Source organism: Schistocerca nitens, chromosome 4 (genome assembly GCF_023898315.1).
Source record: "Schistocerca nitens isolate TAMUIC-IGC-003100 chromosome 4, iqSchNite1.1, whole genome shotgun sequence".
Classification (NCBI taxonomy): domain Eukaryota; kingdom Metazoa; phylum Arthropoda; class Insecta; order Orthoptera; family Acrididae; genus Schistocerca; species Schistocerca nitens.
Genome location: NC_064617.1, coordinates 362018178 through 362031229, shown reverse-complemented (window position 1 = coordinate 362031229; position 13052 = coordinate 362018178).

Here is a 13052-nt window from a genome sequence, read left to right as displayed (position 1 = left end):
TGAATTTAAGGATGATAAAGGAAACAATGGATACCAATCATCACGTGTTCTGATGAGATCAAAAGCATAACATTTTCCACTATAAGTTCGAATGCAGAACGTATTATGCAAAGGTCACGATTCTACCTAACCGCAAGATACTCACTTGTGATTACCAGTCACACGGATGCGATCCGTATTCTCGCCTCTTGCAGCAATAATACTGCTATAGTGCTGAAAGCTGCTGTTCGAATACACCCATATCAAATGCACAAGACAAACGTCTAAATTACGTCTGCTCGATGTCCTGCCCTGGAAGAGATAGCTTTGTGCTTAAAATGCATGAGGTGTCCAAGTGTGAAATACGCATCCAGCGCTCTGATTGTCCAGCACCTGTCAATGTTTTCACGTCTCCCTAAGAGATACCTGCCAATTCCTGTTGCAAAGATTTGCTCATCCAAGAGTTAGTGGCGGATCGCCTCTGAGTTGACAAGTGATTTAGGCATATTTAGGCATGACGCACGAGCGTGCGCTTGCTCGTGCTACAAGTGGCTGTTTCCACAGTTACTAATTTCGTCGGCCTCCTCATACGATTGTGCTTTCGTTAACAGGCATTGGTACGGTACTAAGCAAAATGCCTTTTGATAGTCAAGAAATGCTGCACCTTCTGAAAGTACATCCCTGTAAGAATGACGTCAAGCTGAGAAAGTAGATGCAGCAAAAGTAGGCGTCTGGGCGAGCGCACTTGACAGCTACACGGTGAAAAATATTGAACTATATGAAATAAAATCGTCATAACATCTGAACGGTTTGCGTTAGGACGTTCAAACTGCACGGTTGTCCACGGGTCATGATGGGAACTAGTATGCGCATGCGTGATTTTGTTTAGCAACGAAGCCCATTTTCATTTGGATGGGTTCGTCAACAAGCAAAATTGGCGTATCTGGGGGTCTGAGAATCCGCATTTCGGGATCGAGAAGTCTCTTCACCCTCAACGGGTGACTGGTGTGCAATGTCCAGTCACGGAAAAATCGGTGCGATATTCCTTGATGGCAAGGTGACTTCCGAACGGTACGTGAATGATTTGGAAGATGATTTCATTCCCATTATCCAAAGCGACCCTGATTTCGACAAGATGTGGTTCATGTAAGACGGAGCTCGACCTCGTCGAAACAGGAGAGTGTTTGATGTCCTGGAGGAGCACGTTGGAGACCGCATTTTGGCTCTGGGGTACCCAGAGACGACTGGCATGGGCCCCAATTGGTCGCCATCTTCTCCGGATCTGAAAACATGTGAAACCTTTTCCTGGGGCTTTATTAAAGGCAAGTTGTAGAGCAATAACCCCAAAGCCACTGCTGAGCTGAAAACAGCCATTCAGGAAGCCATCGACCTCATCGATGTTCCGACACTTCACCAGGTCATGTAGAATTTTGCTATTCGTCTGCGCCACATCATTACTAATGGTGGCAGGCATTTCGAACATCTCATAACCTAAATCCGAATATCTTGTATGATGTTTACTTGTTGCATAAAGTGTGTGCACACCGTAGTTTGTAACTAATACACGTTTTTTTCATCAAGTTCAATATTGTTGATACACTTGTTGACTGTTTTTCCATATAATCACCATCCCTGGTGCCGAAATTCAACCAATATTATGCCTTTCCGGTGGCAAAACACTGAGGTCATGATTTTTTTTTTTTTTTTTTTGCCGTAGATTCTGGTTTTGAAGTTTTTGGCGGATGGGGAATTGGTGACTGTCTTTTGTTTCAGGAGTGTAATGAGCCACCAACGTTACGCCTCCAATCACAACAGAGCTCAGAAAATCCTCACCTGACAGTTCAAGTCGCACAAGTAGCTCGCGGTCGCTACTGAGCCTATTTCTCTTGTGCTGCTCTGTCAGCTGTTTTGGGACCCATATTTCGCATTCCATAAGAGCAAACCAAAGCGGCTTTACTTGATGTTGCTCGTACCTTAGTTAATTCGGCTACGCACGGCTCTGTTTAAAAATAATGGCCCGATAATATCGTAGGGTCGAGCCACACGTCTGCTTTCATACCCAGCAGCAAACTTGCTGTAAGTATTACCCTGTAGCTGTGATCCCGCCGTCAAATAGTATATGCACTGTATAGAATTGCGAATTAATAAAATAAACAGAAACATTAAGAAAAACAAAAATGAACAATTAATAAAAAGTGTTCTACTCTAACATAAGTAAATGATGTAGAAAATATCAGAGGAAAACTTTATTAAGTGCAGGAAAGTTGCGTTGAGATCGTTACAAGACTGGTAGCAGAATCCCCAAACTAAATGGTCGTCAAAGACAGATGAAAAACTAAGTCCTTTTCGTGATCACAATAAACGAAACCTTCGCCAGCTCAAAATAATTCAGAGTTCAGCATTACAATTTAGATCTTAACACATGAAAGGCAATGAGTAGAAACTCATACTCTGTCTACTCTCAATCCCGAATGCAGTCGGAAGAAGTTTAATTCTGCGCTGGAGGACTTTCAAACCTTGTGATAGCTAGAAACTCTTCAAAAACGGCTGTACACCACCTGTAATCTATCACTAACACTACTGAATAACACATGTTACCATAGACAGGTATGCCCTCTTCCAGCTCAAACGTAAAGTCCAGAATCACTCCCTTGAGTGCACCCCTAAAAGAGTCTGGCTGCACTTGACTCCAGACATGTTCCGTCAATGTCTACTTCCCCATTGGCTGAAGGCCGTCTCCACAAAAAATATGTCGTTCTTACGTTCTACAGACATCGTTTTGCGTCATCTTAACAATTCCTGCACTAACCTAATCTAGTACAACAATATTTAAATAAACCTATGTTATAAGCATTCGGTCACACTTACACAATTTACAATAAAAATAAATATTCCTTTTTCATGCATAAATAAGTTAGTATTCTTGCACAAGTGCACTCATATTAAATGACAACATTTTGTCCTTAAATATTGTTTAAACAACTATTTATGGCTGTTCGGCAGAAGCATCTTTTGGCACTCTTTTCAGTGGTGGTTTCAGCTAACACATACGGCTTTTTAAATTACCATGGTTTGTATTATCGACTGATTTTATATTTAAATAAGTCATTGCCAAAATAGTAACTTGTTCCTTAGATAACTACACGTTATAATAAAATATGAGATAGTTATGCTGCATTCAGTTGCTGTGTTATTGTGGATATGATGTTGTGAAAAACATTTGCTTAATCAAAAGAATATAATAACTTAATAAATTAATAAGTAAGATAGACACAGACACGTAACTTTCAGGGATGATAGTTATAGGGCAATGCTATCACTTGAGATATCATATGGTTAAATAGTATGAAGTGTTTAAAAGTTGTTAATTCTTAGGTTCATTGTGCAATATTTAGTACTGTAAATTATTAACTTCTGTAGTTTTTAAGATACTGAACATATTATTATGTCATTGGATGCGTCTCATTCTTTCTGAAAAGGCAGACGTATTCAGATTTTCTCTGTTATATAACGGTGATTTATTTTAGAATTTCTGACTGTTGTAATTAGCCATATTTTAGTTTGGCTGACACTGCCGTTCCTAGTGCATCGTCTGTTCTTCAGCTAAGCGAGTAACTGCCTTCCAAATTCCCTGTACTGGGGATTTTCCCATTTCTGCCCATGCTGACCGCCTTCGTACCTGGGCAGTGTGGTACTGGTCACTTTGCTGGTCCAGCCGCAGCGCGCTCTAGGCCCTGGGGTTGCCATCAAGCATTCAGCTGCACAAACAAATTTATCTCACCTAGTACCAATTCTAGGCCGCCGAATTTCTCGCCTAAATATGTGCAACATTACACCAGGAACGTCAATATTTTAATTAATAACATAGGCCAACGATGTTAAAACTTTTTTGCTGACAATACCTTATTCTTATGTTTTTATGGTGGGAAATCCAAATACGATACTTAAAAAACTGTATCGCCCACCATTTCTTCACATTTTACAGTTAAATTTATTGAATTAAGCGTTTTTTAAAGAATTTAACAGCTTTTATAAAGTTAAAGTAATTTTAAAAGGAGATGCAACGAATGTAGATGACTTTGGTAGCACTGCTGAAAAACAAAGGTCAATTCTATTTTTGTGTTAACAGATGGTATTTTGTTTACTGTCAACCTAACCTCACTTTCCCGTTTCCTGTACATGTGCTCAGTACAATATTTAATCGTGGTTGTAAAAACTTTGCTGACAGTTTTTGTTATATTTGTGGTGAATTTGTCATTAAAAAACACCAAAGAAACATTATACACTTTGTGAAAAACGTTTATCTATTATACTTTGGCTCTAAACTTGCTGATCAAGATAAATCTTAGGCACCACATAAGGTATGTTATTATAAAGGCACATTTGCATGCCGAGCGTGAGTTTCCGCGGAAACGCGAAATATTAATTAAATAAATAATCAGTGACTAATAAATAAAGCCTATGGCACACAACTGCAGCGCTGTGTCGCTGATAAAGACAAAAGAATAATTACGTTACTCTTATGTTTGATTAAGAGAGGAGAGAGCTCAGGTAGAAGTGGTGCGAGAAGCACGTATTTTATTTTATTGTCTGGCACACCGCCATATTTTCATGTTATAGAAGAATACTGCGAGTTGCAACCACACTAGGCACTCGATTCTGTAATGAATTTATATTTATAAAAGTAAGTAGGATTATGAACTGTAGGCTATTTCATTGAATATATCTGATTTAACTAACTGTGTAACTTTTTATGTTTAGTAGACAATCACCTCTGTACGACGTATTGGCATGGCTGGCAAATCATTGTAATATTGAGATTAGATCATGAGTCCGTACCTACCGCAGCAGTCTTTGGAAACGATTTAATTACGAAGTCCGATTATTTCAGTTTTCTTTCACGGTCAACTACGAGTTACATTGCCTTTTCCAAATAGCCATTGTCAAGCGTCTGATACCGAATAATTAAACGTCCACGTTCCAGATAAGCAAATACCAATTACAACCAATCATCATACATACAGAATAATTAATCATTAATATTTTATTCCATTTTATTTTTTATTTATTTTATATTGGCGACTGCGTGTCGGACTTGTTATTTTGTCATTTGTTACATTGTTCTTTTTGTTTCATGTCAAAAATCAACTTTCTGGACCTGGACGTGAATGTATGAGAGATAATGAAAATCTGAAGATATTTTCCAATTCTAAAGTTTTGCCGGAAGACGCAATGAAGCTTCCAGCAAAATAAGGTAAGACGCAGCATCTTTGCATTAGCAGGCTTGACCAGACGTATAATTCAGTGTATTAGCTTTTCAGTAAATTCTGTAGTGTTTCTTTCGCGCATAACAGTTTTCAGTAACAAATTTCATTCTTAGCACTTTTTCCTAAACAATAACTATCCAACAATACCAATACACGAGTGTACAATATGGCCGACTTCTGTACGATATGATGTAACATGGCCAGCAGCCATTACTAATAATCTCAAATTCAGTTTATATTTTTAAATTAACGGGACAGCCATTGTTGCTACGAGCGATTCATGCTCAACTGCATTTCATTTTAAAATCAGTGTCAAATATTTTCTTGAAACATAAATCACGTGTGGCATGGTAATGACTAGAAATCAATACGCAAAAATGGAACAGCAAAGACGTACTATTCAGACACAATCCGACTCGGACGAGAGACAAATGTTAGAAAATGACTTTACGACAGCAACCGGTAGTGACGATTTATCAAACATTGACGCAAGTGTTGACGGAAATTTTGACAATAGGCCGTCCACCACAAAAATTTCAAAGTCTCAGTCAGAGCCCATGTTAATGCATGACGTCACGTCTAATGACGCGGCGGGGGCACAGACGTTGCAAACGGTAAACATTGCCGACATGTTACAAATGATAATGAAACAGAACGCCGAAAACATGGCAACCTTACAGACACAAAATGACGAAATTAAATCTGACCTCATAGCACTCAAGACGAGTAATGACACTTTATGTAAACGTGTGGAACTTATAGACGCCACACTGACCAAACAGATGACTGAACTCAGTACTAAATTTTCCCAGCTTAATACGACACAAGAAAAGACTACAACTGACGTAGCACTTTTACAGACACAAGTAAAAAATCTTAATGTCACGTGTGAAGTTCTTACTGAACAAATTCAAACATATCCTTCAGTACACGACAACCTTGAAAAACGAATTACTGACGTACAGAATAAATTTGACAATGTTGAACAACACCTGACTGACATCTTACAATCTGATGCTACAGCTCATTTTCAAAACATTAATAAAGAATTTCATGATTGGGTAGTGAACAAAGACAAACATTTTGATAGATGCCTACGTGAAAATTTACCAACAATTGTGCACGACTCCGTAGCGCAATACATTACTAATAACAAACAGCTGATCAGTGACGCAGTACAATCCGTCACTGGACCAATGACACAATTCACCGATCGACCACAGTCTGAATGTAACGAAAATATCAGTCAAAATGTACAGTTCAGGAACCAATATACATTCGAGTATGACACACACATACCGCACACGACAAACACACAAGAACAAAACACACCACGACTACAACACATACCACGATGTACAAACACAAATACAAGCTATTATCATGGTAAACCACAGCAACATTATTGTAATTACTCGCCAGCTGAACATTGCAGTAATTACAGTGGAACAAATCCATATCACAATGCAAAGGAAGAAGAAAGCTTAATGAAACACAGGCAATTTCAGATTTTTATCCCAGAAAAACGAACCATTCATCCGGTGATTTTTCTTAAATCTTTTAGTAACGCATTTCCACGCACTTGGAGTGACCGGAAAAAGATTTCATATATTGTCGGTTACATCCAAGGCGATGCAGCTGTCTGGGCATACAGTCAAGCTGACGTATGTACCACGTACAGTGAGTTTGAGCGTGCTTTTCTGAACAAATTCTGGTCGCAATCCGTCCAGGAGCGACTCAGAAGACAAATTCTAGAACCTGAAACTTTTAACAGTAAAAATGGCAACTTACGCAAACTTGAACATGGGACACTTTTTAGACGAACCAGTCGCAACACGCGATATACTCCGTGCGTTGAAGGCCAAATTGCCTTTCAACATTAAAGAAAAACTCCTACATATCCCGGATGACGATTCAGATTATTTTCTAACAGCTTTAGATTCGGTTGACATGTTACTTGAAGATCAGCGCTTCGCGCGGCAAAACAGCAGCCACAATGTTTACACTAGTGGAATGCAAAACATGCAGGCTTGCCAACTCAATTCTGGCGCGCCCACAGTTGGATACGCGGTACAACAAAAACAGCAAACTCACATGCCGTCTCAATACGGAAATCAAAATCAACACGCGTATTCCAATACAAACAATAGTTACAACAGTAATAACACTTCATGCGGCAATCCATACAAAAGGCACCGCGGTAATAACTACAGCGGTAACAACGGATACATAGGCAACAACAAAAACACAAACAGAAACAGAAATAATAATAATAACTACGAGCCAAGACAGCGTCAAGGCTGGACTCGTAACGATCAGTACTTTCATTCAAACACTGCTTTAACACAGCAGCCACCAGGACAAAATTGGAGCATACCTTATGACCGACAGGTAAGTTATAATGCGCAACAGCAACAACAACCGCAAAAGTTTGGAGATCACAATAGGCAATATCCGAATGTGAATATAATAGAAATGACACCTGACACACAACCTCAGTCTGTGTCAGTACCTAGTACAAATGCTAATCCAACAAACTAGAAACAGTCACTTCTATGCCCCAGGTCGTGGCTGAGGTATTCTTGGGGGGCGACTTCAATGTTAATCAGTTATTTGGCACCACAGTTGAACATCAGAATAATGATATGCCGAATAATTCTAAACAAAAATTACCTGTTTTATTTATAAGATACAACCACAATAACAATATATCAGATGAACTTTTACAAGACAGTACACAATGTCGTTCAAACACAAATGAAATTGTTTTAGCATCTACCACTGGTGTAGTAGGTGGGATTCCAACTACTATTATTCTAGATACAGGTGCAGCTGTGAGCGTTTTGTCTTTTAATTTCTATAAAAAGATGTGTGAATTGGAACCTGTGCCTGAGTTTCCTGCCCAAAACTGTAAAATAACTACTGCACTAGGTAATAAGTCATGTAGGGTTACGAAGCAAGTTTTTGTAAACATTAAAATAGGTAATGGAACCGTACAATGGCCATTCCTGGTTGTACAAAACCTTGTGACAAATTGCATATTAGGAATAGATATTATGAGCGAGAAGGACTGCATTATAGACTTCTCCAAAGGTAAATGTATTTTAAATGATAGAGGCAGTGTAATTATTATTGATTTGGACAGGAGAACTCTAAAGCATGACAAACACTGTACAGGGTACAAGGTTCAGTTAGTACTTGACAATGACATTCAAGACACGCACACACACTCATTTGACACAGAGCTAATGGACTTGAAAACATTGCTTGATCATAAGATAAATGAAGCTACAGCTCTCAGTGCACATGAACGTATAAAACTACAGGAAGTGTTATCCAAATATTTACAAGTTTTAGCCAAGCGAATAGGTGTTATCAACACGTATGCGTACAAGATTGAAGTTAAGCCTCACAAGATCTTCTACCACAAGACATATAACGTACCGTTATCTCAACGACCTGCTGTGTGGCAAGAATTAAAACAAATGTTAGACTGGAAGGTCATTGAACAATCCACCTCACCTTACTGTAGTCCTCTACTTGTTGTCAAAAAGTCAAATGGAAGCATTAGGTTAGTGTTAGACGCACGAGCAATTAATGAAATAATTTTACCAGTTCACACAAAACCCGAAAATTTAGAAGAGCAATTACAGAAATTTCTAGATGCAAAGTATTTTTCCACAATAGATCTCGCTAATTCATTTTGGCAGGTGAGTATCACTCCTGATTCTCGGAAATATACTGCATTTATGTTCGGGGGGCGAACCTATCAGTTTTGTGTTCTACCTTTCGGACTGAATGTCAGTTCTGGGGTATTCATTACAGCCCTGGATACCGTGCTTGGCGATGATTTAGTTGAGACAGTCACACACTATGTTGATGATATACTGATAGCTACACAGTCTTGGAATGAGCACCTTGACACACTTCAAGGAATTTTAGAAAAATTTGCACAAGCTGGAGTTACAGCCAATCTTAGAAAATCAAAGTTTGGTTGCAGTGAGATAAAATATTTAGGACATATCATTAATTCACAGGGCATACGTCCTGATCCCAGTAAATTAGATGCTATCAGAAACTTTCCTAGTCCTCGAACTAAAAAGCAGTTAAAATCATTCCTTGGGCTATGTTCATTTTTCAGACGTTTTTTGCCACAACCACTTTTGAACAGTAAACATCTGCTAAATCTACTCAGAAAGAATCAAGTTTGGATCTGGTCGGAACAGTGCCAGAATGACTTTAATACAATTAAACATGCTTTAGTGAATGCAAACTTATTGAGCCATCCAGATTTCAATTTAGATTTTTGTATGACTTGTGACGCTTCACGTACTGGTTTGGGATGTTGCTTATTTCAAGTTGTAAAGAATAAAGATAAGGAACAGATAAGAATTATTGGGTTTGCGAGTCGTACTCTATCTGAATGTGAGCGTACATACTCCACTACTGAGTTAGAAACACTTTCCATAGTATGGGCATTCAAGAAATTCAATTATTATTTATTTGGAAAACATACAGTAATTTATACCGACCACCAGGCCCTGACATTTTTGTTAACTTGTAAACTTGTACATCGTAGACTATCACGATGGGCAGTTACACTTCAGAACTACTCTTTTGAAATTAAGTACATAAAAGGTAAGGACAACACCATTGCCGACGCTTTGTCTAGACTTCCACAAGGTATGAATGAAACCAACAGTGACTTAGAAAATATAAATGACTACAGGATTCTCTTAATGCAAGACAAGCAGTATCACCAATATTATATTGATATGTGCAGAAACATGGCTAAATTACAAAAATCTGATCCTCACTGGTATAAGATAATAACATTACTGGTAGAAAAACACAATCATCCTTTGACTAAGTTTTACAAGTTACACAATGATGTGTTATTTTATCGCCGACATTCAAATGCTACTAACTGGTGTGTATGCATTCCCAAAGAGTCTGAACGTAATCTAATTTGGCACACACACTTAGTTTGGGGTCATTATGGGACGAAGAAGTGTTTAGCAAAGCTCAGCACATACTGTTATTTTAGCAATATGAGAAGGAAAATTTACAGGGAACTGAAAACATGTGTCATATGTCAAAAATCAAAACCTCAGAATTTATCCACAAAGACAGATTTACATTCTATTTTACCCAGTAAACCCCTGGAAATTCTGTGTACTGACATCAGTGGACCGCATCCAGCAAGCTCTGGAGGCGTCAAATATATCTTGGCTTTTTACGATATATTTTCTAAACATGTAAAACTTTATGCTTTAAAATCCGCCACTGCAAGTGCTATAATACGAAGATTCTCAAGGTATTACCTGACGCACGTGGGAAAACCAAAAGCAATTCTGTCAGATAATGCAGCATACTACTCTGGGTACAAATGGAGAAATTTCTTGAAGGACAATAACATTAGAAGTATATTTCAAAGTTTAGTCCACAATGTAACACGACTGAGAGACTTTTCCGAGAATTAAACCGATTCATGAGGACCTATATTTCATCAAAACATACTAATTGGGTGTCCTACCTAAGTCTTTTCGAAGACGTACACAATAACTTAAATATTTACGATACAAATTACACACCTAACGAGATCATGTTCAATTGCAAACAGAACGATCAGTGGATAGAACCATTACCTAAGTTGTCAGACAAGGAAATCACACCTGAACAGAAAATAAAAGAAGTTTTGACTACGCTGACACATCACGCACAGATACGAAACAAACATCACAGAAACATAACAAAAAGAAAACAAAAATTCGAGGTAGGAATGCTTGTACTACTTCGTACTCATCATAAATCTGTAGCACTCAAACGACGCAACGCTAAGTGGCGTCTGCTATATGAAGGACCTTATATAATTGTTAACATACCGCATCCTGGTGCGTATTTGTTACAACATCGTAGAACTAACAAAATTATTGGGCTATACGCACACCGAGATCTTAGAGCATTTCATGCGGAATAATGTCAAAGTCACATCCATCAAAACATTGCTAAGCAACTCCAAAAAACTCTGTTGCTACAACACAGATAGTAAGTAGTATAGAAATTTTCATTTCAGCGGTTCCAGTGACGCAGTTGAAGGCAGAAGAACTCTTCTTTCAGCGCGCGCCACCACCTGGAAGACGGAATATTAAAATAAAATTTATGTTTACGTAGCAGTGAATGATATATTAATTTTTTTTACGGAACATTTGTGACTGTGGGTATCACTGACTTGGTGTGACACCTGACGAACCGACAGACGTCATCTGTGAAGCGAACTTTTACTTTGAGAAATAGATTAGACGCACATCTCTCAACACGAAAAGCATCTATCAGTAGTCAAGGCCACACAGACACTATACACACACGCACAAAACGCGAGGAATCAAACATTTTCTCTCTTACTATTTTGAATATTTATTGAGTAGTGAAAATGCCTGGTCTTGCCTACTGATGTAATGAATGTTGTGTCTAACCTATCTTAATTTCAGATGACATCACAAAATAAACATCGATAAAATCCCAGCAAAACTGATAAAGAGGACGTAAATATCTGCAATTCATGTAATCAAATGTGACACAATGAGATAATTTATAGCTATGTAATAATGATGTAAACATGTTTATGTGCAACTGTATTATATTTATGCTAAGAAATATGTGACGTGTGTATGTATGATTACTTATATTTTTTTTCTTCTCTTTCAATGATGTATAATGTAACTGTTACTATGTAAAAGAAATTTGAACAAAACGAGTGCCAAAAGGACATTGCATAGTGAACCATTGTTCACGGACATTAATGAACATTACTAACTCTGCAACTACGCAGAAACCTATGTGAAAGAAACTGTTAATGACATTCATTATGCATCGTACCTATGTAAACGCGATGAACCATTTCTTTGATTAATAACTACGAACATTTAGGTGAGCTATATTCAGCAAAAAACTGAAAATGTGAAGTGCATAATTCGTGCATCGTCTAGTGACAATACTACAGTACCTAACTTCAAGATGTTAACTGGATTAAAGGGACACAAAGTGCCTGTCCAGAAAACAACACGACGGGTGGAAGAATTTTGGTTGGAACTTCAGGGAATGAAATGTTCTCGAAATGTGACGGACACTCTTACCTGGACTGTCCAAGGATCCACGCCAGCTATGTGCCGTCCGAGGTTCTGGAACCAAGCTTCCACGGAATGTAAAAAACAAACTGCACGAGGACCAATTACTAACGGGTCACGTTAGATCTGTAATAAACAATGTTTTTTGTCACAACGAACAGCATCACAACGACTATAATGGAAATGGAAATGGACACGCTTATGTTTTAATCACGTTGTTATACAACGATGATACTAACCTGTGAAAAAATTATTGTGCAGCAGATGAATATGAACTGTAATAACGACACGATGTGAATAGGTCGACGCACCTGAAACATACGGACATTTTTCTTTGAAGTATTTCAAAACAATACTATGTAACTAAGAACATTCAACAATCTGAGTTGTATTGTGATATAACAAATATTGTAAATTTAAAACTAAGTTACCTGTTATAGAATGTAGTCTTCATATGTAATCTTGGTTGAATATTTTCTTTGTGCAACGACTAAGATACGCGCGCACACGAACAATATGAACTGCATTACTGTGCCGCGTGATCTAACTGTATGATATAACGGCACTGCCGGAGTCACACAGACGCTTCTGCGCATGCGTGCATTCTATCTGCCAACATAAGAACTTTTACGGCGCACCCGCGTCATTCAAATTTTGTATATAATGTGTATAATGTGTG